We start from the raw sequence: 23295 nt of genomic DNA, 5'->3' as shown, positions 1-23295 counted from the left end.
TATTTCAATGATGTTGCTAATGAATTAGCTAAACATGGGTGTAATAATGAATCTATAGATTACGCCACTCCAGTTAGTATGAAAAAAAAAAATAAAGTCACGCATGACATGAGTAAGGGAAGGATGGAACATTAAGAATGCTGGGGCAATCATGCGTTTAGGGCAGTAACAGTATGTCTCATTATGATTATATTAGTAAGAATACTCATTTTAGTTCTTAAAGGTCTTTAGCTAAATGTAATTGAATTATTATGAGACTTAAACTAGCTATCAATACTAATGGGCATATAAGAGTAGAGAGGGTATTTCTTGTAAATTCTGTAACGCTGCTAATTTGCATACACTGCCCCATCATATTATGGAATGTAGGTCTTTGACTGAATTTGGAAATCTTAATAATAATAGTTTTGAGCAAATTGCGTGCTTTTTCATTAATAACAATTTGTGGAAAAATATTGCAAAAAATTAAAAAACACTGACATAAGGTATTAAAATATATAATTTACCTTATTACTGTCTATCTGTAGATGTTTAGTGTTTGCTGAAATACTGTATACTAGAGTACCTATATATAGGTACTCAACCGTATAAAACCGTGTTCCCTAGAAAATTTCGAATTTAAAATTTGACGTGAAACGCAAGTTTGTTTTCTCTTTACATAAACATGACATTACTACCTTTATGTGAAAAGTGGATACAAAATGTATTCTATGTAAAATATCGGTTATTTCGAACATGTTAAGCCAACTTGAAGTGCTATTGTAGCATTCAAATGAATTATAACAGGGATGTATTGGGTTTAGTCTATTTTTACAGAAACTGGGGACTACTAGAATGTTTTTAGGAAAAATTATAACTAATTATAACTGTAACTTTTATATTATATTATGATTATAACTAAGATTAAGTCTTATTAGGTTTGTGTGAAATCACCGGGTAAATTCAAAATTATTTAGGTAGAAGTGTTTTCATTTGTAAAAACGAGTTATAACCATTTTTTTATGTAAATTACTACTGGGGTATTACTTTTGTACATAGCTTTTGTTCATTTTTGTGAATTAAATACGGAGTGGGCTGTAGAGCAAGATTAAATAAATTGTCTGAATTTGAATTTGAATCAGTAAATACAATCGAATCGGGATGTTTTCACCCTCGCCAACTTCGTTGCGAATGTTATGTTTTGATAGGCATGTATTTATTTGTTTGTATGTGTGATTCGCATAACTCAAAATCTATTTGACCGAATCTCATGAAATTTGGTAGGATGATTGGCCATGATCCAAGGACAAATTGAATAGATTTGGTGAGTGATTGGGTCAAAGGTCAAGGCAACGAAAATGTAAAACACGTCTTTTTGCTATATCATCGTCAATTTTTATCCAATTTGCATAAGACTGGGGCTAAAATGAGCACAATTCAATCGTCTATATTGTGATATACAATATGATATAGTGACGTCATTAACCCCGTCAGCACTTTGGGTTCAATGTTTAAGGAGAAATACACTCCAAAATCAAACCATTGTTCTCTAGTCTTGGGGGTTAGAGTTCTCTTGCTTGGGGGTACACTCGGGCACACTTCTATCTATTTTCTCTTCCTCTTGTTTTGTTAAATCATTTCTTAGTTTTTATAGGAAATATTTATTTTAATGTTGTTACTATACTTAAAATATTTTATTTTTCTTTATTTCTCATCCCCACTGAGCTATTTTCCCTGTTGGGGCCCCTGGGCTTATAGCATCCTGCTTTTCCAACTAGGGTTTTAGCTTAGCATTTAATAATAATAATAATAATAATAATAATAATAATAATAATAATAATAATAATAATAATAATAATAATAATAATAATAATAATAAAGTGAAGGTCTCGTCTTTACGCGGTCATTATTATCAGATTTGTTTGCATAACCATGATAACAAATGGGGTGTTGGCGAGGATCACTCTACCGAGTGTCTGTTCTAGTTGAATTATGTCTGTATTAATGTTTTTGTTAGTAAGAAAGGATATAAGTGGATAAAAGGCTCAGAAAAAAAAGATCCTTTAAAATTTATTTTAACTTCAATAAAGTATCTTCTTGATAATAACAGCAAACCTGTCTTTTTTTTTTTTTTTTACAATAAATATAGTTGTCCTGTTAATAGCATCACATAACTTACACAAGACCTGAGAGAGAGAGAGAGAGAGAGAGAGAGAGAGAGAGAGAGAGAGAGAGAGAGAGAGAGAGAGAGAGAGAGAGAGAGAGACTTCACATGGTTGTGCATCTGGACATTTTCTTCTTCATCATACTTCAAATTTCAAACATAGTTTGAGAACCAAAATTCTTTAAATCTAGTTAGGAAAAGCAGAAGAATAAATCATTGCTATTTCCCGATCGAAAATGGCAACATATCTTTTGAAACATCAGAGAATTAGTGGAATGATTGATTCACTTTAAGATAGAAATGAAAATTTGGATAAGATATTATACATAGTACCCAATGCAATATTTAAATTAACAAATACTATTTAAGATAGAAATGAACATTTGAATAAGATATTATACATAGTACCCAATGCAATATTTAAATTAACAAATACTACTTTATAATGATTTTTGAAGAGAAAAATGATACAATACAAATTTTTATCTTTTTTACCTATCAACATTTCCCTTAATATACCGAATTGTTTCTTTATTAAATACTGAATATATGATTTTTTTTTTTTCATTTTTTTCATGGTTAATCGTTTAACCAACAGATGACACTGGTTTTGTAAGTGGTGACGTAACGTCTTTTGAAAGTAAATGTTTTCTTTTAGATTCCTTGTTAGTGTCTTGACCAATCAGGAGTCGTTTTCTCATTCTTCGTCTCGAAATAATGTCACGGACCCTTCTGATTGGTTAAAACTGGGAAGAAAGCCGGCAAGACGGAACTGTAAACGGTGAGAAATCAGGAAGCAATGGTAGTGCGTGTTGTGACTGTAATATATTCACATCTTTACTTAGCTGCTCAAGTTATTTGTAAGTCGTGTTTCATCTTCACTTTTGGATTTGTGGTTCCAGTAATCGTCGCCATTTTATTGGCTTGCGGTATGTAGGTAAGCTTAATTTTTTATATATCAGGTGTTAGGGGTTTTGAGTTGTAAATTTTAGGTTTGGGAATGACCCCTCACCCTCATTTTTTTTTTTATTTTTTTTTTTTTTTTTTTTAATGTGCCTTGCAGTTTTGTATAAAGATCTCTTGAAATCAGCTAGCCAGGATTCTTTATTGCTGGAAGATGCCGGTTAACCCCACAAGCGACGCTTGTTTCAATTTTTATGAACTAAAAGCGAGATATAGAATTTAGTTTACGGTAATATTTTCTTTTAAATAATTCCTACCATTAGACTTTAACCGGCTTGGTGTATTTTTAATGTGCCAAATTCTTAATGGCTAACCCCTTGGTTATAAGTTTGTCAACGTAAGTCTTTTATCAAACATAGTAAAGAAATTGCTTGGGGTAAATATTGGAAACTGTAAATCTTATAAATCATTAACATTTTGGCTTAGAGTATTTACTCATGTAAATCAATATAAGGTATACAATCATTGTATCAGTAATTAGTATTCTAACTTGAAGCGTTTTGCATATCCTGTGAACTTCAATTCGGGAGCATTCGGAGTACTGCAAAACTTAATTTCTTGCTTCCATTTATATGATTTTCAAAAGTGGAATTTATTGGATAGGTTTTAAAATTCCATATAACCCGTACGTAATTTCTTTTGGAGTAATTTATTGCCTTGAATTTATTGCGAAAAATATCAACATTTTCGGTTTTATGTGAATTTATAGCTTTTTTTTAACAAAGCTCTTGATTGAAGTCTTAAGCGACAATGTAACTTCAAGAGATTTTGTATCAAATTTGGTAAAGTTTCTATTGTAAAGTGCTGAGTTCTAGTTATAAAATGTAGATAGGCAAAGTTTTGACTTAGTTTGCAAAGTTTATCAAATACTCGATTTTCTACTTAAAAGCGTTTGGTTGTTAAGTTAAGATTTGATTCAAAAGCTTATTAGGGGGTGTTTAGATTTGTCTGATCTTATGAAAGTGGTTTTTGGTGGTTAAAGTAGATTTGTAAAAGTCGTCTTCATTTTTATTTCAAGTGGTGAGGTGTTAAAGCTAATGACTTGGACAATAATTGAATAGTGCTGTACGCGTGTGGGGTAAAGTGTTAATTTGTTTTTTTGATATCATGGTCCCATTGGTTAGTTTTATAGCTCTTAGCTTTTCCTCTGAAATATTTCGTCTATTGATTTTAGCTTCAACCTATTTTTTTCAATTGTAGGAAAATCTAGCATGAATTTATTAGACTTTATAAGTTTCTCTAATTTTCTAGTCTTTGAAAGTTTTAAGGCTTATTGGAAAAAATGGTTAGTTTGAATTATACGCAATCATATTTTGGTTGCTAGCCTTAATAAAGCTTTGAGTAATGTTTACAATATGAGCTTGAAGCTGGAGTGTTGTTAGATCTCACAATACAGTAAGCGATCTTTTGTGAAATTGCATTGTCATGAGTTAAATTAAAATCTCTAGAGCCTTAGAAGTTAGGTAAATGCGTGAACCTAGTGCTCTTTAGCAAGTTGTTTTCTCAGCCTTGGGGATACTTTGTCAGGTTTTTCAATATGATTTTTCACTAATCTTTGATATAACTGTTAGAATCTAAATCAAAACTTGCTATTAGATCTAATAGAACCCATAAATATGGTTCAAGGTTTTCTTTATATAGGTGTTAAGCTGAACGGCTATACTTGCAAATGCATATGTGTAATTGTATGATTTTCTTTTTCTTTCAGGTCCTGTAATGAAAGATGTCCTGTAATATAGTACAAATCATCTTGATGTAGGATATATATCCATAAAGTAAAAAGTTAATACCTCTTATTTTGCGAAGCTCAAAAGAACTTAGGATGATGCAATAAGACCCTTTCGTTTTGCTGAGCTCCGTAATTAAGAAAGCTTTCAAAAACTTACTGTTTTAGTAAGTTAGCTCTTTTTAATTACGGAGCACAGCATCATCCTACGATTTCGTGTTTCGTAGAATAAAAGTTATTATTAATTTCTACTTTTTGGATATCTTACGTCAAAAAGTGCTATACAGGATGTCTCCTGTCAATACACACCAAAGACGACACTGACTCAAGATTTCCTTAAGTATATATATATACTGAGCTTTGAGATAGAGCAGAGACCAAAGGAGCAGAAGAAGAGAGCAGAGACCAAAGGAGCAGAAGAAGAGAGCAGAGACCAAAGGAGCAGAAGAAGAGAGCAGAGACCAAAGGAGCAGAAGAAGAGAGCAGAGACCAAAGGAGCAGAAGAAGAGAGCAGAGACCAAAGGAGCAGAAGAAGAGAGCAGAGACCAAAGGAGCAGAAGAAGAGAGCAGAGACCAAAGGAGCAGAAGAAGAGAGCAGAGACCAAAGGAGCAGAAGAAGAGAGCAGACACCAAAGGAGCAGAAGAAGAGAGCAGAGACCAAAGGAGCAGAAGAAGAGAGCAGAGACCAAAGGAGCAGAAGAAGAGAGCAGAGACCAAAGGAGCAGAAGAAGAGAGCAGAGACCAAAGGAGCAGAAGAAGAGAGCAGAGACCAAAGGAGCAGAAGGAGACCAAAGGAGCAGAAGAAGAGAGCAGAGACCAAAGGAGCAGAAGGAGACCAAAGGAGCAGAAGAAGAGAGCAGAGACCAAAGGAGCAGAAGAAGAGAGCAGAGACCAAAGGAGCAGAAGAAGAGAGCAGAGACCAAAGGAGCAGAAGAAGAGAGCAGAGACCAAAGGAGCAGAAGAAGAGAGCAGAGACCAAAGGAGCAGAAGAAGAGAGCAGAGACCAAAGGAGCAGAAGAAGAGAGCAGAGACCAAAGGAGCAGAAGAAGAGAGCAGAGACCAAAGGAGCAGAAGAAGAGAGCAGAGACCAAAGGAGCAGAAGAAGAGAGCAGAGACCAAAGGAGCAGAAGAAGAGAGCAGAGACCAAAGGAGCAGAAGAAGAGAGCAGAGACCAAAGGAGCAGAAGAAGAGAGCAGAGACCAAAGGAGCAGAAGAAGAGAGCAGAGACCAAAGGAGCAGAAGAAGAGAGCAGAGACCAAAGGAGCAGAAGAAGAGAGCAGAGACCAAAGGAGCAGAAGAAGAGAGCAGAGACCAAAGGAGCAGAAGAAGAGAGCAGAGACCAAAGGAGCAGAAGAAGAGAGCAGAGACCAAAGGAGCAGAAGAAGAGAGCAGAGACCAAAGGAGCAGAAGAAGAGAGCAGAGACCAAAGGAGCAGAAGAAGAGAGCAGAGACCAAAGGAGCAGAAGAAGAGAGCAGAGACCAAAGGAGCAGAAGAAGAGAGCAGAGACCAAAGGAGCAGAAGAAGAGAGCAGAGACCAAAGGAGCAGAAGAAGAGAGCAGAGACCAAAGGAGCAGAAGAAGAGAGCAGAGACCAAAGGAGCAGAAGAAGAGAGCAGAGAGACCAAAGGAGCAGAAGAAGAGAATCTTCAAAATATTACAGTGCTTTTTTCTATTATAGCTCTGGGCCCTAAGTTATTCTCATAGTTGTTGTAACTCTATAAGTATGGTTAAATAAAAGTTGTTTAACTCTTTCGTACTTTTTTATTTTCACTAATTGATGATTGTTATTTCATTTTAAACTAGATGCTCTTGTTTCCAATTTTAATACTTTTTATGATGTTGTTTTCATCCAATACGTTCTTCCCACAGTCCCTGGAAGAAGAAAGAATTTAAATCTTTTGCAACTAGATGAAATAGTCACAAATTCCAACTTTTTGGTACTAGGAGATTATTCAGCATTGTTCTTAAAATAACATTTACTTGAATAAAAAAGACAAACTATTTACCTACAAAATGAATTCAAGACATTGACATTGATTATAAAAAATATCTACCTACAAACATATTTGGATTCTATTCATACAAAATGAATTCAAGACATTGACATTGATTATAAAAAATTTCTACCTACAAACATATTTGGATTCTATTCAGCATTATTCTCACATTATATAATCTTTTATTCAAGTAAATGCTATAAACTAATTTGTACTAAAAGACTTTTGCAGATTTTACCTTTTTTGCATCACCTCCACGGACTGAATGTGTAACTAGATTTAACTTGCTGACTGCATATACTATTCTGAATCAAATTTTTCGTATAACTTGCTGACTGCATATACTATTCTGAATCAAATTTTTCGTAAAGTCTGAAATGAAAATTAAAATTAAATTGTCTGAGAATAAATTTTGAAAATAATAGCGAGCATCAAGGCATGTTACTTTGTATATCAACACCCAAAATGAGATACATTTTTGAGGACCCCCTGACCCTTATTTCAACAAAACATTTTCTACAATTTATTTTAAAATAGTTTTCTATTTTCTATAATTTAGTTTCACTTGAGATACATCCACTTTAACAAGTATAGTTATGGAATATCAAACTACCTGCCTATTCAACAACAGTTTCTAAGTCTTTTGCAACCTTAAGTTTTTAATAAAACATTAATTTTAAGATTAGTCATAATAACTTAAATGTTGACTTATTAACTCAGTAATTAGGATTTCATCTAAATTATTCTTGAAAGCAAACAAATTAAAACTTAATTCACCAAAGGAATAAATATGAAAGTTAGGGTCTTGAGTAATTGTAAATAACCTTAAGTGTTAAGACTAAAATCAGCCCAAAAGGCACTAGATATAATGTCAAAATATACTTTTAGAAATATAAAACTAAGGCATTAAACACTTCAGTCATGAATACCAAATTGAAAGTAAAAAAGAATCTTCTAAAATCGATAAAAATTCAAACTGATTCATGTACAGATCAACAAGTCAATTGTAGAAATAAAAGTTTATTTTTATGCCGATTGATATTAAATTGCAGGAAAAATTATTTACAATCCAAATTCCTTAAAAAGTTAACATTTCATAATATCCAAATGTTAAAATTTCTTATGAGAATTTGAATACCAACACTACAAAAGACGAGAAGTTCTAAAAATACTTTTAGAATTATGGAAAATGCCGAGATGAGAATACAAACTATATGCTTGGGAAAAACCATTAAATCAATAGTACATTGAGATAAACTTGCCACAAGAAGTGCTTAAGTTAAAAATCCATACGAATCTCTAAACTTAGTGTGAGTAGAAAGAAAAACTATTCTATAGTAGTAGAAATTCAGTTGCACATTACACTAAGAATTACAAATCGGCAGAGTTATGTAGTAACGTTAACCAAAATCTCTCAACTTGACCCGCAGCTGAAAGAACCCAACCATTATCAATGTTCACAATAGCGTAACCACAGCCTCAAGAAATCTAGAGTATGTGAAGACAGACATGACCAGAAGAACTAGACAGAAAAAGAAAACTAGGAAAATTGAGCACGAAAAAAATAGGCAGAAGAAAGAGTTACAGCAGGTGAGACGAACAAAACTCATTACTTCAAGTTGAAAAAAAGAGATCAGAAAACCCTGAACAATAGGATAATGGAAAATTACATTAAAAATCAAATAGCAGTAATAGGAAAGGCTATTTCATTCATTCTAATAATAAACACCTACAGTAACTTGTAATGTGAACTAAAAGATTTTCTCTACAATAGTCGTTTATTAATGATATTTACATTTTTTTTCAAGTGTGTCATTTTTCTAGTCCTTTTTTCTTTACTTTCTCTCCAAATATGCTGCTTTACTGCTGGGTTTTTAACGTCCAGCCTGTATGCAATTACTTTTTGTAGTTTCAAACACGAGCTCCAAATAAACCTGGAAGATATCAAAGCATTTAGTGTACATATTAAATTTTCAGACTAGTCCTATCCTTGTCAGTAATAGGCATACTCTTTACCTTCTAAGTATTAATAAAAAATTGTTAAAACTATCAAATTAAAATCTCATTTAACTTTGGTTCAAATTTAAGTATTTAATAGAAAAAATGGATTTACGAAAACTATATTACTAATCCTCTTACATTGCAAAATAAATATATTCTGATAGTCCTTCCACGCATTGAAAAGCAGCAGTTAATTTTATCTTGCAGGCAACTGAACAACTGAATAGTTTTATATATTCACAACATTAAAAGCTATAAAACTTCGTAATCTTACAAATTACACATTCGCAATCTCGCAAGGTATACACATTCAAAATCTTACGTTATACACATTCAAAATCTTGCATATTATACATTCACAATCTTACATGTTATACATTCACATCTTGTTATACATCCACAATCTTACAAGTTATACATATTCACAATCTTACAAGTTATACATATTCACAATCTTACAAGTTATACATATTCACAATCTTACAAGTTATACATATTCCCAATCTTACAAGTTATACATATTCACAATCTTATAAGTTTTACATTCACAATTTTACAAGTTACATATTCACAATCTTATAAGTTTTACATTCACAATTTTACAAGTTACATATTCACAATCTTACAAGTTTTACGTTCATAATCTTACAAGTTAAACATTCACAGTCTTACAAGTTATACATTCATTATCTTGCATGTTAAAGATTCACAGTCTTTGAAGTTATACACATTCACAATCTTACAAGTTACACATTCACAATCTTATAAGTTACATATTCACAATCTTACAAGTTGTACACATTAACAATCTTACAAGTTGTACACATTAACAATCTTACAAGTTATATTATTCACAATCTTACATGTTATACATTCACATCTTACAGTAATAGGCATACTCTTTACCTTTGAAGTATTAAAAAAAATTGTTAAAACTACCTAATTAAAATATCTCTTCACTTTGATTCAGATTTAAGTATTTAATAGAAAAAATGGATTAACGAAAAGTATATTACTAATCCTCTCTAACCTTGCAGAATGAATATATTCTAAAAGTCCTTCTACGCATTGAAAAGCAGCAGTTACAATCTTATTTTGCAGGCAACTGAACATCTGATCCTGAATAGTTTTATATATTCACAACATTAAAAGCTATAAAACTTCATAATCTTACAAATTACACATTCGCAATCTCGCAAGTTATACATATCCACAATCTTACGTTATACACATTCACAATCTTGCATATTCTACATTCACAATCTTACATGTTATAAATTCACAATCTTACAAGTTATACACATTCACAATCTTGCATATTCTACATTCACAATCTTGCATATTCTACATTCACAATCTTACATGTTATACATTCACAATCTTACATGTTATACATTCACAATCTTACATGTTATACATTCACAATCTTGCATATTATACATTCACAATCTTACATGTTATACATTCACAATCTTACAAGTTATACATATTCACAATCTTGCATATTATACATTCACAATCTTGCATATTCTACATTCACAATCTTACATGTTATACATTCACAATCTTACAAGTTATACATATTCACAATCTTACAAGTTATACATATTCACAATCTTACAAGTTATACATATTCACAATCTTACATTATACATATTCACAATCTTGCATATTATACATTCACAATCTTACATATTATACATTCACAATCTTACATGTTATACATTCACAATCTTACATGTTATACATTCACAATCTTACAAGTTATACATATTCACAATCTTACAAGTTATACATATTCACAATCTTACAAGTTAATATACAATCTTGCATGTTATACATTCACAATTTTACAAGTTACATTCACAATCTTACAAGTTTTACATTCACAATTTTACAAGTTACATATTCACAATCTTACAAGTTTTACATTCACAATCTTACAAGTTAAACATCCTCAATCTTAAAAGTTAAAGATTCACAGTCTTTCAAGTTATACATATTCACAATCTTACAAATTACACATTCATAATCTTATAAGTTACACATTCGCAAACTCAAGTTAAACATTCACAAACTCAAGTTACACATTCACAAACTAAAGTTACACATTCACAAACTAAAGTTACACATTCACAAACTCAAGTTACACATTCACAATCTTACAAGTGGTACACATTAACAATCTTACAAGTTTTATCATTCATAATCTTACATGTTATACATTCACATCTTACAGGTTATAAATTCACAATCTTGAAAGTTATACATAACAATCTTAAAAGTTATACATTCACAATCTTGCATGTTATACATTCACAATCTTACATGTTATACATTCACAATCTTGCATGTTATACATTAACATCTTGCTATACATTCACAATTTTACAAGTTACATATTCACAATCTTACAAGTTTTACATTCACAATCTTAAAAGTTATACATATTCACAATCTTACAAGTTATACATATTCACAATCTTACAAGTTATACATATTCACAATCTTACAAGTTAAACATTCACAATCTTACATGTTATACATTCACAATATTGCAAGTTATACATATTCACAATCTTACAAGTTATACATTCACATTTTTAACCATATCACGCAAGCGCTGTCACAAATTTTATCTTTAGCGGGAAGGCCATTCGTTATGTGACCAGAATTTTTACATCCCAAAACAAATTTGAAATAGTAAAGTAACATTAAATATATAACATACAATAAAGGCAGCCGTTTGTAGCCCACTGCAATAGAAAGGCATCAGATGTCCTTGTTTAAGGAGGTTTAATAAACCTCCTTGGTCCTTGTTCATGTCTGGGGTTTGTCCAGTTTTCGTCACCACGCTGGCCAAAGCGGATTGGTGATGCCAGGGACTTTCAATTCTGATCGTTCACAGCAAACCAACCTGTAATAAATGTTTCACCAAGTCACTTGTCTTCGTTCTTCTTTTTGTTTGAATATTTTGTTCATCAACTTATTTGTCCATCAAAACTTTATCATTAGAGAATTACGCATTGGTAACCAACGCCAAACTGATTAAAAGCTTCTACAAGTCTAAACAATTTCCTTTTACTTGAGCCGGGTACCCAATGAATATTTAATTCTCATTTATTACGCTAACGTCTCTTAAAATATTATATTTCCCAATAGCTGTAGCAACTCTGATAATATTAAAGTTGCGACCAACTATTTTAAAAATTATATAACTTTAGAAATAAATTTTCCACCAGGAATGAATTCTCCCACATTTAAATCAGGACAAATTTTAATTCAAATTTTACCCGTCAGCTTTAATTCTCTTACTTTTATAGTTCAATTTGAACTGACATTTTAATTTTTTTTTTATTTGCATAATATCCATAGAGCTAAAAGGTAAAATTCTATTCACCTACCAGTAGTGAAGTTTCGAATTTGCGAGTCAATTTCCAAGTAAATATTCTTTCAATCAATTTCCCCACTAAAGCGGAATGAAATCTTCCGTTGGTATTTGTGCATCGAGCTCATCATTCAACTTCAGTACCTCAATATGATAATTGACAATCTGGAGAAAAAAAAATCATTAGTGCAAATATTTTGGCCACCAAAGTACTTCTTTTGAAGATACCAGCGTCAATAGGTCAAACTAGAATTAAATTGCAAATAAATCCCTACATTATGATACAGTAAACCACAAATCCTTACATTATGGTAAAGTCATTATCGCGCAACAAACTATGCACAAACCCACAACAGGAGCAAAAACGTCCGGCTTTTTAAATTTAAACAAAATATTTCAGGGGAAGAGGATCCACCTTTTTTGTGGGATTTATTATTCATACCAGAGAATAATGTAAAGAAAAGGTTCGTTTTACCAATTGCCGATTCATCAGTAAATTTTCCCCAAACAAAATCCCCGGTTCCCGTTGCGTAGCTCCCATTACCGTTGGATATATTGAGGTATATATTAACTACTTGCGACGCAAATAAAAGGTAATTTTCAAGATAATTTTTTTTATATATAACCCCTTTTAATTTTCAGTAAAGTTTTCAGTGTTCTATAATACCACAAAATTAACATTACATAACTGCTCCTCTGTTCTGGCAAGAGGTATGTGCGCTACACGTGCAAGACCCATGGGTCATTTCAGAGATTTTTTTCACTTTCGTCTGAGCAACAATAACTATATACTGAACGGAGAGCATTTTCAACATACCCAATAACCAATAAATTAAACTGCAACAGGTTTCAAATCTATTTTACTTCCCTCTTGGAGAAGTGTTCATGTGATTGTAGTCATTCCAGCACTGAAGGGGCGGTAGGAAAAATACGGCTGCTGTAGAACACTCAAGTTATTGTGCATAAATATTTGGAACCTTGTAAAAGCCCAAAGCCCAAAGATTTAGTGATGTTCTCGAAAAAAAAAGCCAATCGAATACAAAGAAAGCATGCGTAACTTCTGAACACTTAACCAGAAAAAATAGAATCTACTTAACATTTCATCGACCGATATGCAGGATATGATGCAGCTGACTATACCAAAAAGGCCAAACTAACCAGCTCTCATCCATTCCTTAAAGCAAATTCCAGTTGCGTTTGTGATTAAAGTATATTAATCTTTGAAGAATCCAGGAAAATTATTCTCAAATTCAAAATTTAAAGTAAAAAGCAAACTTACCAAGATTGCTTACAAAAACCTTCCCAATGTGTAACCAAAATCACTAACCCTTCACAAGCGTGTAACCAAAATCACTAACCCTTCACAAGCGTGTAACCAAAATCACTAACCCTTCACAAGCGTGTAACCAAAATCACTAACCCTTCACAAGCGTGTAACCAAAATCACTAACCCTTCACAAGCGTGTAACCAAAGTCACTAAACCTTCACAAGCGTGTAACCAAAGTCACTAAACCTTCACAAGCGTGTAACCAAAATCACTAAACCTTCACAAGTGTAACCAAAATCACTAAACCTTCACAAGTGTGTACCCAGTAACTAACCCTAGTATCAGAACCTTCACAAGCGTTACCAAATTCACTAAATCTAAACCCAGTTTGTTACCAAATTCACTGAACCTTCACAAGTGTGAAATCAGAGTCACTAAACCTTCACAAGTGTGAAATCAGAGTCACTAAACCTTCACAAGTGTGAAATCAGAGTCACTAAACCTTCACAGGTGTGAAATCAGAGTCACTAAACCTTCACAGGTGTGAAATCAGAGTCACTAAACCTTCACAGGTGTGAAATCAGAGTCACTAAACCTTCACAGGTGTGAAATCAGAGTCACTAAACCTTCACAGGTGTGAAATCAGAGTCACTAAACCTTCACAGGTGTGAAATCAGAGTCGCTAAACCTTCACAGGTGTGAAATCAGAGTCGCTAAACCTTCACAGGTGTGAAATCAAAGTCACTAAACCTTCACAGGTGTGAAATCAAAGTCACTAAACCTTCACAGGTGTGAAATCAAAGTCACTAAACCTTCACAGGTGTGAAATCAAAGTCACTAAACCTTCACAGGTGTGAAATCAAAGTCACTAAACCTTCACAGGTGTGAAATCAAAGTCACTAAACCTTCACAGGTGTGAGATCAAAGTCACTAAACCTTCACAGGTGTGAGATCAAAGTCACTAAACCTTCACAGGTGTGAGATCAAAGTCACTAAACCTTCACAGGTGTGAGATCAAAGTCACTAAACCTTCACAGGTGTGAGATCAAAGTCACTAAACCTTCACAGGTGTGAGATCAAAGTCACTAAACCTTCACAGGTGTGAGATCAAAGTCACTAAACCTTCACAGGTGTGAAATCAAAGTCACTAAACCTTCACAGGTGTGAACTCAACTTTCACAGGTGTGTCACCAAAGTCACTAAACTTTCACAGGTGTGTCACCAAAGTCACTAAACTTTCACAAGTGTGTCACCAAAGTCACTAAACTTTCACAGGTGTGTCACCAAAGTCACTAAACTTTCACAGGTGTGTTACCAAAGTCACTAAACTTTCACAGGTGTGTCACCAAAGTCACAAAACTTTCACAGGTGTGTCACCAAAGTCACAAAACTTTCACAGGTGTGTCACCAAAGTCACTAAACTTTCACAGGTGTGTCACCAAAGTCACTAAACTTTCACAGGTGTGTCACCAAAGTCACTAAACTTTCACAGGTGTGTCACCAAAGTCACTAAACTTTCACAGGTGTGTCACCAAAGTCACTAAACTTTCACAGGTGTGTCACCAAAGTCACTAAACTTTCACAAGTGTGAAACCAAAGTCACTAAACTTTCACAAGTGTGAAACCAAAGTCACTAAACTTTCACAAGTGTGAAACCAAAGTCACTAAACTTTCACAAGTGTATAACCAAAGTCACTAAACTTTCACAAGTGTATAACCAAAGTCACTAAACTTTCACAAGTGTATAACCAAAGTCACTAAACTTTCACAAGTGTGTAAACAAAGTCACTAAACTTTCACAAGTGTGTAAACAAAGTCACTAAACTTTCACAAGTGTGTAAACAAAGTCACTAAACTTTCACAAGTGTGTAAACAAAGTCACCAAACTTTCACAAGTGGGTAACCAAATTCACTAAACTTTCACAAGTGGGTAACCAAATTCACTAAAGTTTCACAAGTGGGTAACCAAATTCACTAAACTTTCACAAGTGGGTAACCAAAGTCACCAAACTTTCACAAGTGGGTAACCAAAGTCACCAAACTTTCACAAGTGGGTAACCAAAGTCACCAAACTTTCACAAGTGGGTAACCAAAGTCACTAAACTGTCACAAGTGTATAACCAGAGTCACTAAACTGTCACAGGTGTGTCACCAGAGTCACTAAACTGTCACAGGTGTGTAAACAGTCACTAAACTGTCACAGGTGTGTAAACAGTCACTAAACTGTCACAGGTGTGTAAACAGAGTCACTAAACTGTCACAGGTGTGTAAACAGAGTCACTAAACTGTCACAGGTGTGTAACCAGAGTCACTAAACTTTCACAGGTGTGTAACCAGAGTCACTAAACTTTCACAGGTGTGTAACCAGAGTCACTAAACTTTCACAGGTGTGTAACCAGAGTCACTAAACTTTCACAGGTGTGTAACCAGAGTCACTAAACTTTCACAGGTGTGTAACCAGAGTCACTAAACTTTCACAGGTGTGTAACCAGAGTCACTAAACTTTCACAGGTGTGTAACCAGAGTCACTAAACTTTCACAGGTGTGTAACCAGAGTCACTAAACTTTCACAGGTGTGTAACCAGAGTCACTAAACTTTCACAGGTGTGTAACCAGAGTCACTAAACTTTCACAGGTGTGTAACCAGAGTCACTAAACTTTCACAGGTGTGTAACCAGAGTCACTAAACTTTCACAGGTGTGTAACCAGAGTCACTAAACTTTCACAGGTGTGTAACCAGAGTCACTAAACTTTCACAGGTGTGTAACCAGAGTCACTAAACTTTCACAGGTGTGTAACCAGAGTCACTAAACTTTCACACGTGTGTAACCAAAGTCACTAAACTTTCACAGGTGTGTAACCAAAGTCACTAAACTTTCACAGGTGTGTAACCAAAGTCACTAAACTTTCACAGGTGTGTAACCAAAGTCACTAAACTGTCACAGTTGTGAAACCAAACCCTCAACTTTCACAAGTGTCTAACCAAAGTCACTAAACTTTCACAAGTGTAACCGAAGTCACTAAAACTTCACAAGTGTATAACCAAAGTCACTAAAATTTCACAAGTGTAAACAAAGTTACTAAAATTTCACAAGTGTAAAAAAAGTTACTAAAATTTCACAAGTGTAAAAAAAGTTACTAAACTTTCACAAGTGTGTAAACAAAGTAACTAAACTTTCACAAGTGGGTAACCAAATCCACTAAACTTTCACAAGTGGGTAACAAAATTCACTAAACTTTCACAAGTGGGTAACCAAATTCACTAAACTTCTACAAATGTGTACCCAACGTCACTAAACTTTCACACCCAACGTCACTAAACTTTCACAGGAGGGTAATCAAATTCTCAAACTTACACAAGTGTAACCAAATTCTCTAAACTTACACAAGTGTGTAACCAAATTCATTAAACTTTCACAAGTGGGTAACCAAAGACACTAAACTTTTACAAGTGGTTAACCGAATTCACTAAAATTTCACAAGTGTGTAACCAAATTAACTAAACATTCACAAGTGTGTAACCAAATCCACCAAATTCACTAAACTTTCACAAGTGTAACCAAATTCACTAAACTTTAACAAGTGTAACCAAAGTCACTGAACCTTCAGAAATGTATAACAAAATTCATAAACCTTCACTAGTGTAACCAAATCCACTGACCCTTCACACAGGTGTAACCAAATCCACTAACCCTTCACACAGGTGTAACCAAATTCACTAACCCTTCACACGTGTAACCAAATTCACTAACCCTTCACACGTGTAACCAAATTCACTAACCCTTCACACGTGTAACCAAATTCACTAACCCTTCACACGTGTAACCAAATTCACTAACCCTTCACACGTGTGTAACCAAATTCACTAACCCTTCACACGTGTGTAACCAAATTCACTAACCCTTCACACGTGTGTAACCAAATTCACTAACCCTTCACACTTTTGTAACCAAATTCACTAACCCTTCACACTTTTGTAACCAAATTCACTAACCCTTCACACTAGTGTAACCAAATTCACTAACCCTTCACACTAGTGTAACCAAATTCACTAACCCTTCACACTAGTGTAACAAAATTCACTAACCCTTCACACTAGTGTAACAAAATTCACTAACCCTTCACACTAGTGAAACAAAATTCACTAACCCTTCACACTAGTGTAACAAAATTCACTAACACTTCACACTAGTGTAACAAAATTCACTAACCCTTCACATGTGTTTAACGTAATTCACTAAACCTTCACACTTGTGTAACCAAATTCACAAAATTTTCACTCTTGTGTAACCAAATTCACTAACCCTTCACACTTGTGTAACCAAATTCACTAACCCTTCACACTTGTGTAACCAAATTCACTAACCCTTCACACTTGTGTAACCAAATTCACTAACCCTTCACACTTGTGTAACCAAATTCACTAACCCTTCACACTTGTGTAACCAAATTCACTAACCCTTCACACTAGTGTAACCAAATTCACTAAACCTTCACACTAGTGTAACCAAATTCACCGAACCTTCACACTAGTGTAACCAAATTCACCGAACCTTCACACTAGTGTAACCTAATTCACCGAACCTTCACACTAGTGTAACCTAATTCGCCGAACCTTCACACTAGTGTAACCTAATTCGCCGAACCTTCACACTAGTGTAACCTAATTCGCCGAACCTTCACACTAGTGTAACCTAATTCGCCGAACCTTCACACTAGTGTAACCTAATTCGCCGAACCTTCACACTTGTGTAACCTAATTCGCCGAACCTTCACACTTGTGTAACCTAATTCGCCGAACCTTCACACTTGTGTAACCTAATTCGCCGAACCTTCACACTTGTGTAACCTAATTCGCCGAACCTTCACACTTGTGTAACCTAATTCGCCGAACCTTCACACTTGTGTAACCTAATTCGCCGAACCTTCACACTTGTGTAACCTAATTCGCCGAACCTTCACACTTGTGTAACCTAATTCGCCGAACCTTCACACTTGTGTAACCTAATTCGCCGAACCTTCACACTTGTGTAACCTAATTCGCCGAACCTTCACACTTGTGTAACCTAATTCGCCGAACCTTCACACTTGTGTAACCTAATTCGCCGAACCTTCACACTTGTGTAACCTAATTCGCCGAACCTTCACACTTGTGTAACCTAATTCGCCGAACCTTCACACTTGTGTAACCTAATTCGCCGAACCTTCACACTTGTGTAACCTAATTCGCCGAACCTTCACACTTGTGTAACCTAATTCGCCGAACCTTCACACTTGTGTAACCTAATTCGCCGAACCTTCACACTTGTGTAACCTAATTCGCCGAACCTTCACACTTGTGTAACCTAATTCGCCGAACCTTCACACTTGTGTAACCTAATTCGCCGAACCTTCACACTTGTGTAACCTAATTCGCCGAACCTTCACACTTGTGTAACCTAATTCGCCGAACCTTCACACTTGTGTAACCTAATTCGCCGAACCTTCACACTTGTGTAACCTAATTCGCCGAACCTTCACACTTGTGTATCCTAATTCGCCGAACCTTCACACTTGTGTATCCTAATTCGCCGAACCTTCACACTTGTGTAACCAAATTTACCGAACCTTCACACTTGTGTAACCAAATTTACCGAACCTTCACACTTGTGTAACCAAATTCACCGAGCCTTCACACTTGTGTAACCAAATTCACCGAGCCTTCACACTTGTGTAACCAAATTCACCGAGCCTTCACACTTGTGTAACCAAATTCACCGAGCCTTCACACTTGTGTAACCAAATTCACCGAGCCTTCACACTTGTGTAACCAAATTCACCGAGCCTTCACACTTAAACCAAATTCACTGAACCTTCACACTTAAACCAAATTCACTGAACCTTCACACTTAAACCAAATTCACTGAACCTTCACTTAAACCAAATTCACTGAACCTTCACTTAAACCAAATTCACTGAACCTTCACACTTGTGTAACCAAATTCACTGAACCTTCACACTTGTGTAACCAAATTCACCGAACCTTCACACTTGTGTAACCAAATTCACCGAACCTTCACACTTGTGTAACCAAATTCACCGAACCTTCACACTTGTGTAACCAAATTCACCGAACCTTCACACTTGTGTAACCAAATTCACCGAACCTTCACACTTGTGTAACCAAATTCACCGAACCTTCACACTTGTGTAACCAAATTCACCGAACCTTCACACTTGTGTAACCAAATTCACCGAACCTTCACACTTGTGTAACCAAATTCACTAAATCTTCATACTTGTGAAACCTAATTCACTAACCTTCTCACATGTTTAACCTAATTCACTAAACCTTCACACGTGTTTAACCTAATTCACTAAATCTTAACACTTGTGTAACCTAATTAACTAAATCTTCACATGTGTGTAACCTAATTCACTAAACATTCACACGTTTAACCTAATTCACTAAAACTTCACACGTGTTTAACCTAATTCACTAAACCTTCACACGTGTAACCTAATTCACTAAAACTTCACACGTGTAACCTAATTCACTAAAACTTCACACGTGTAACCTAATTCACTAAAACTTCACACGTTTAGTCAAATTCACTAAACCTCACGTGTAACCTAATTCACTAAGCCTTCACACATGTAACCTAATTCGCTAAACCTTCACACATGTTTAACCCAATTCACAAACCTTCACACGTGTGTAACCAGGTTTACTAAACCTTCACACGTGTAACCTAATTCACTAAACCTTCACACGTGTGTAACCTAATTCGCTAAACCTTCACACGTGTGTAACCTAATTCACTAAACCTTCACACGTGTGTAACCTAATTCACTAAACCCTCACACGTGTGTAACCTAATTCACTAAACCCTCACACGTGTGTAACCTAATTCACTAAACCTTCACACGTGTGTAACCTAATTCACTAAACCTTCACACGTGTGTAACCTAATTCACTAAACCTTCACACGTATTTAACCTAATTAACTAAACCTTCACACGTGTTAAACCTAATTCACAAAACCTTCACACGTGTGTAACCAAATTTACTAAACTTTCAGAAGTCCGTAACCAAATTCACTATACCTCCACATTTGTGTAACCAAAGTCAAACATTCACATTGGTGAAGCCAAAATCACTAAATATTTACATAATATAACTAAAGCCACTAGATATTCACAAGTGTAACCAAAGTCACAAATTTCACTAGTGAGATTTTATTACCCCATTTTCATGTAATATTGTATTTCAACATATTTGTATCGAGTTATTCCCCTCTGTAAGAGCTTAGGTTTCAACTAAAGTAGCAAAGATTGAAGGCTAGGGTGTGCGCGCGTGTGCGCGCGCGTGCACACGCCGCAGCTTGAATTAAGTTTGACGTTGGGGGATATTTAAATTAGTGCAATTTCGTCAAAACCGGGGACAATTTAATTCTTCGATTTCAGCAGCTATTAATTTTTCTTTAGTAGTTGTATAAAATTAATGTAATTAATTTTAATAAAAAGTACACAAAAGTTTGATTCTTGTCAGACCAAAACCTCGGAACATGTGTAAGACGACATTCAACGTTTCATTAACATCAATAGATTCACTTATAACCAAAATAAGTGACAATCACAACAGCTGCGAGATATACTAGCAAAGATTAAGGGAAAAAAAATGGATAAAACCCTCAATCTGATTTTTTTTTTATCAAATAGAAATGCCATAAATTCACATTAACCCAAAATAACTACCGAAACAAAATCACTTGCGCAAAAATTTCGAACACCCTTACTGCAAAGGAAAACACTTATAGATATCGGTTTAAAGATATATCCAAAAAAACTCCTTACTAAAATAGTCTCTGGCAACGAACAATTAGGAGATTTGCATGAAGAAGTTTACCCAGTTTTGCACGACTAAGGAAAAACTGAAAAGAGTTTCACAGAATATACTAAAAGTCCTTAACCAGAAATATCGAGGCAAAGAAGCCTACACGTTAAAAGTCGAATACTTGAAAAATGCATAAGAGAACATTTATTTGTTCAATATGAAAGGACATTAAACTCCTTTTCAAGTAAGAGGAACTATGAAATTTATGGAATTTGGATAGTTTGACACGGCGATGTCAACATAATTATCAAATTCGTAACACCAGTACATTAATTTCACGAAATGCAAAACTTGGAATATGAGAACAAAACGCCATGGATGTAAAACCCCTAATAAATCTTTAAAAAAGAATACTTACATGTAATATCCACGAATGATGTTTACTTCCTCAGCCCCAAAACATAAATGGGCTGGCAGAGTTTGAAGGTTCAGAATGTAGAACTAAAGAACTTTGAAAATCATGGAAGTAAGCAATCCTTGTTTTGTCGTCCTTGGAAGACAGGTGGCTCCATCTGTATTTGGTCTTCATGACCAGTATTGGTTATGCAATTTCTGTATTTTTTTTCTTTTTTTAACATAGAATTGTCCATTGGAAGCTATTTCATTGATAATGAAGAACACAGTTTTATTAAAATTATGGTAAAATTTCACCTACAATTAAATTATTAAAAAAGTTTCTGTTCCTTGCCCAGTACAAAAGATTAGAAAATTTTAAATATTTTCAACATTCTTTTGTGGATAGTAGAATAACACTAATTGTAGAAGACTGAAAATGAAAAAAGGGCACAACTGAAGTGAATCACTGGGCAAGATCTACTCTCTTATCTGGTAACTCACATTATGACATTTTGCTTCAAAATGTATGGGATACAAGTATCATTTCAATAATTTCAAGAAAATTGTTTTTCAATCAATTTTGTAGCATTGTTGCGATCATTTTAGGAATCAAGGTGTGGTAGAACATCTAGAATTGATTGGGTGTGGCCTGTTCTTTTATTTGTTAATTACTTTACATGGATACAACTGCGTTTACCTAAATCTCGCCTTCAAATAAAGTATTTTTTCTGCAAATCGTTATTGTATAGTGTTTATACTCTTACAATTACATATTCTGATAAGAATAGTTTGTGAATCAGATGTGAGAGACTGCTACCCACACTAGAATTGAAGCATTCATAGTCTACATTTGGTGACTTTACAGCTAACTATATTCATGTTTCCGACACAGATTCACACATTTCCCTCTTACACTAAATTCCTACAACACCTCGGTCAAATAGACACAAAAATACTACACGGAAAACTAAGCAAAATTCGTAACGTCCTTTAAAATAGGTATTTCATGGAAACTCGATTTTATAAATTGATATTTTTTTATATGGAATCAATCTAGAAAAAAACTACTTTTTTTTTTCCTACTAGAAAATGTTGTCACGACCGGAGCTATAATATCTCTCTCTCTCTCTCTCTCTCTCTCTCTCTCTCTCTCTCTCTCTCTCTCTCTCTCTCTCTCTCTCTCTCTCTCTCTCTCTCTCTCTCTCTCTCTCTTAACACACACCCTGTGATGACGACTAATATATTTAATTTCAAAAAATTTAATATTATATGAATGGTTCTTAAACTGTTATTTTGCATTAGTCTCCCCATTCAAAATATGCCACGTTTTCTTTGAATATGGATGAATCATTTTTTATTGAGCATAAATTCTGAATTTTCAATGATTATCCAATTGTTGAATTGTTCAGGCGAATGTTCACATACTGTATACACTCGAAACATCGACGCTCACTTACAAGCTACACTAGCATCGGATATTCTCACATGATACAATTTGAAATATTCATTATGGGTAATTCAGATGTGAGAGTTTTTTTTAAATATATTTGCGTAATAAGTATTAGTATGATACTGCGAATGAACCGATGATAATCAA

General features: G+C 34.4%; 1 long non-coding RNA gene across 1 annotated transcript; it reads right to left on the bottom strand.

The window, feature by feature from the left end:
* Positions 1 to 8539: 8539 nt before the first annotated feature.
* Positions 8540 to 21761, bottom strand: LOC137616192 (uncharacterized). The gene is made up of 4 exons (XR_011039325.1): positions 21721 to 21761; positions 12235 to 12383; positions 11562 to 11747; positions 8540 to 8763 (listed from the first exon to the last, which is right to left on the bottom strand). It is a non-coding gene; the product is annotated as an uncharacterized lncRNA (long non-coding RNA).
* Between the last annotated feature and the right edge of the window lie 1534 nt (positions 21762 to 23295).

Source organism: Palaemon carinicauda, chromosome 22, assembly GCF_036898095.1.
Source record: "Palaemon carinicauda isolate YSFRI2023 chromosome 22, ASM3689809v2, whole genome shotgun sequence".
NCBI classification, from domain to species: domain Eukaryota; kingdom Metazoa; phylum Arthropoda; class Malacostraca; order Decapoda; family Palaemonidae; genus Palaemon; species Palaemon carinicauda.
Note: the sequence above shows the minus strand (reverse complement) of the source record. Positions and strands in the feature narration are given on the sequence as shown.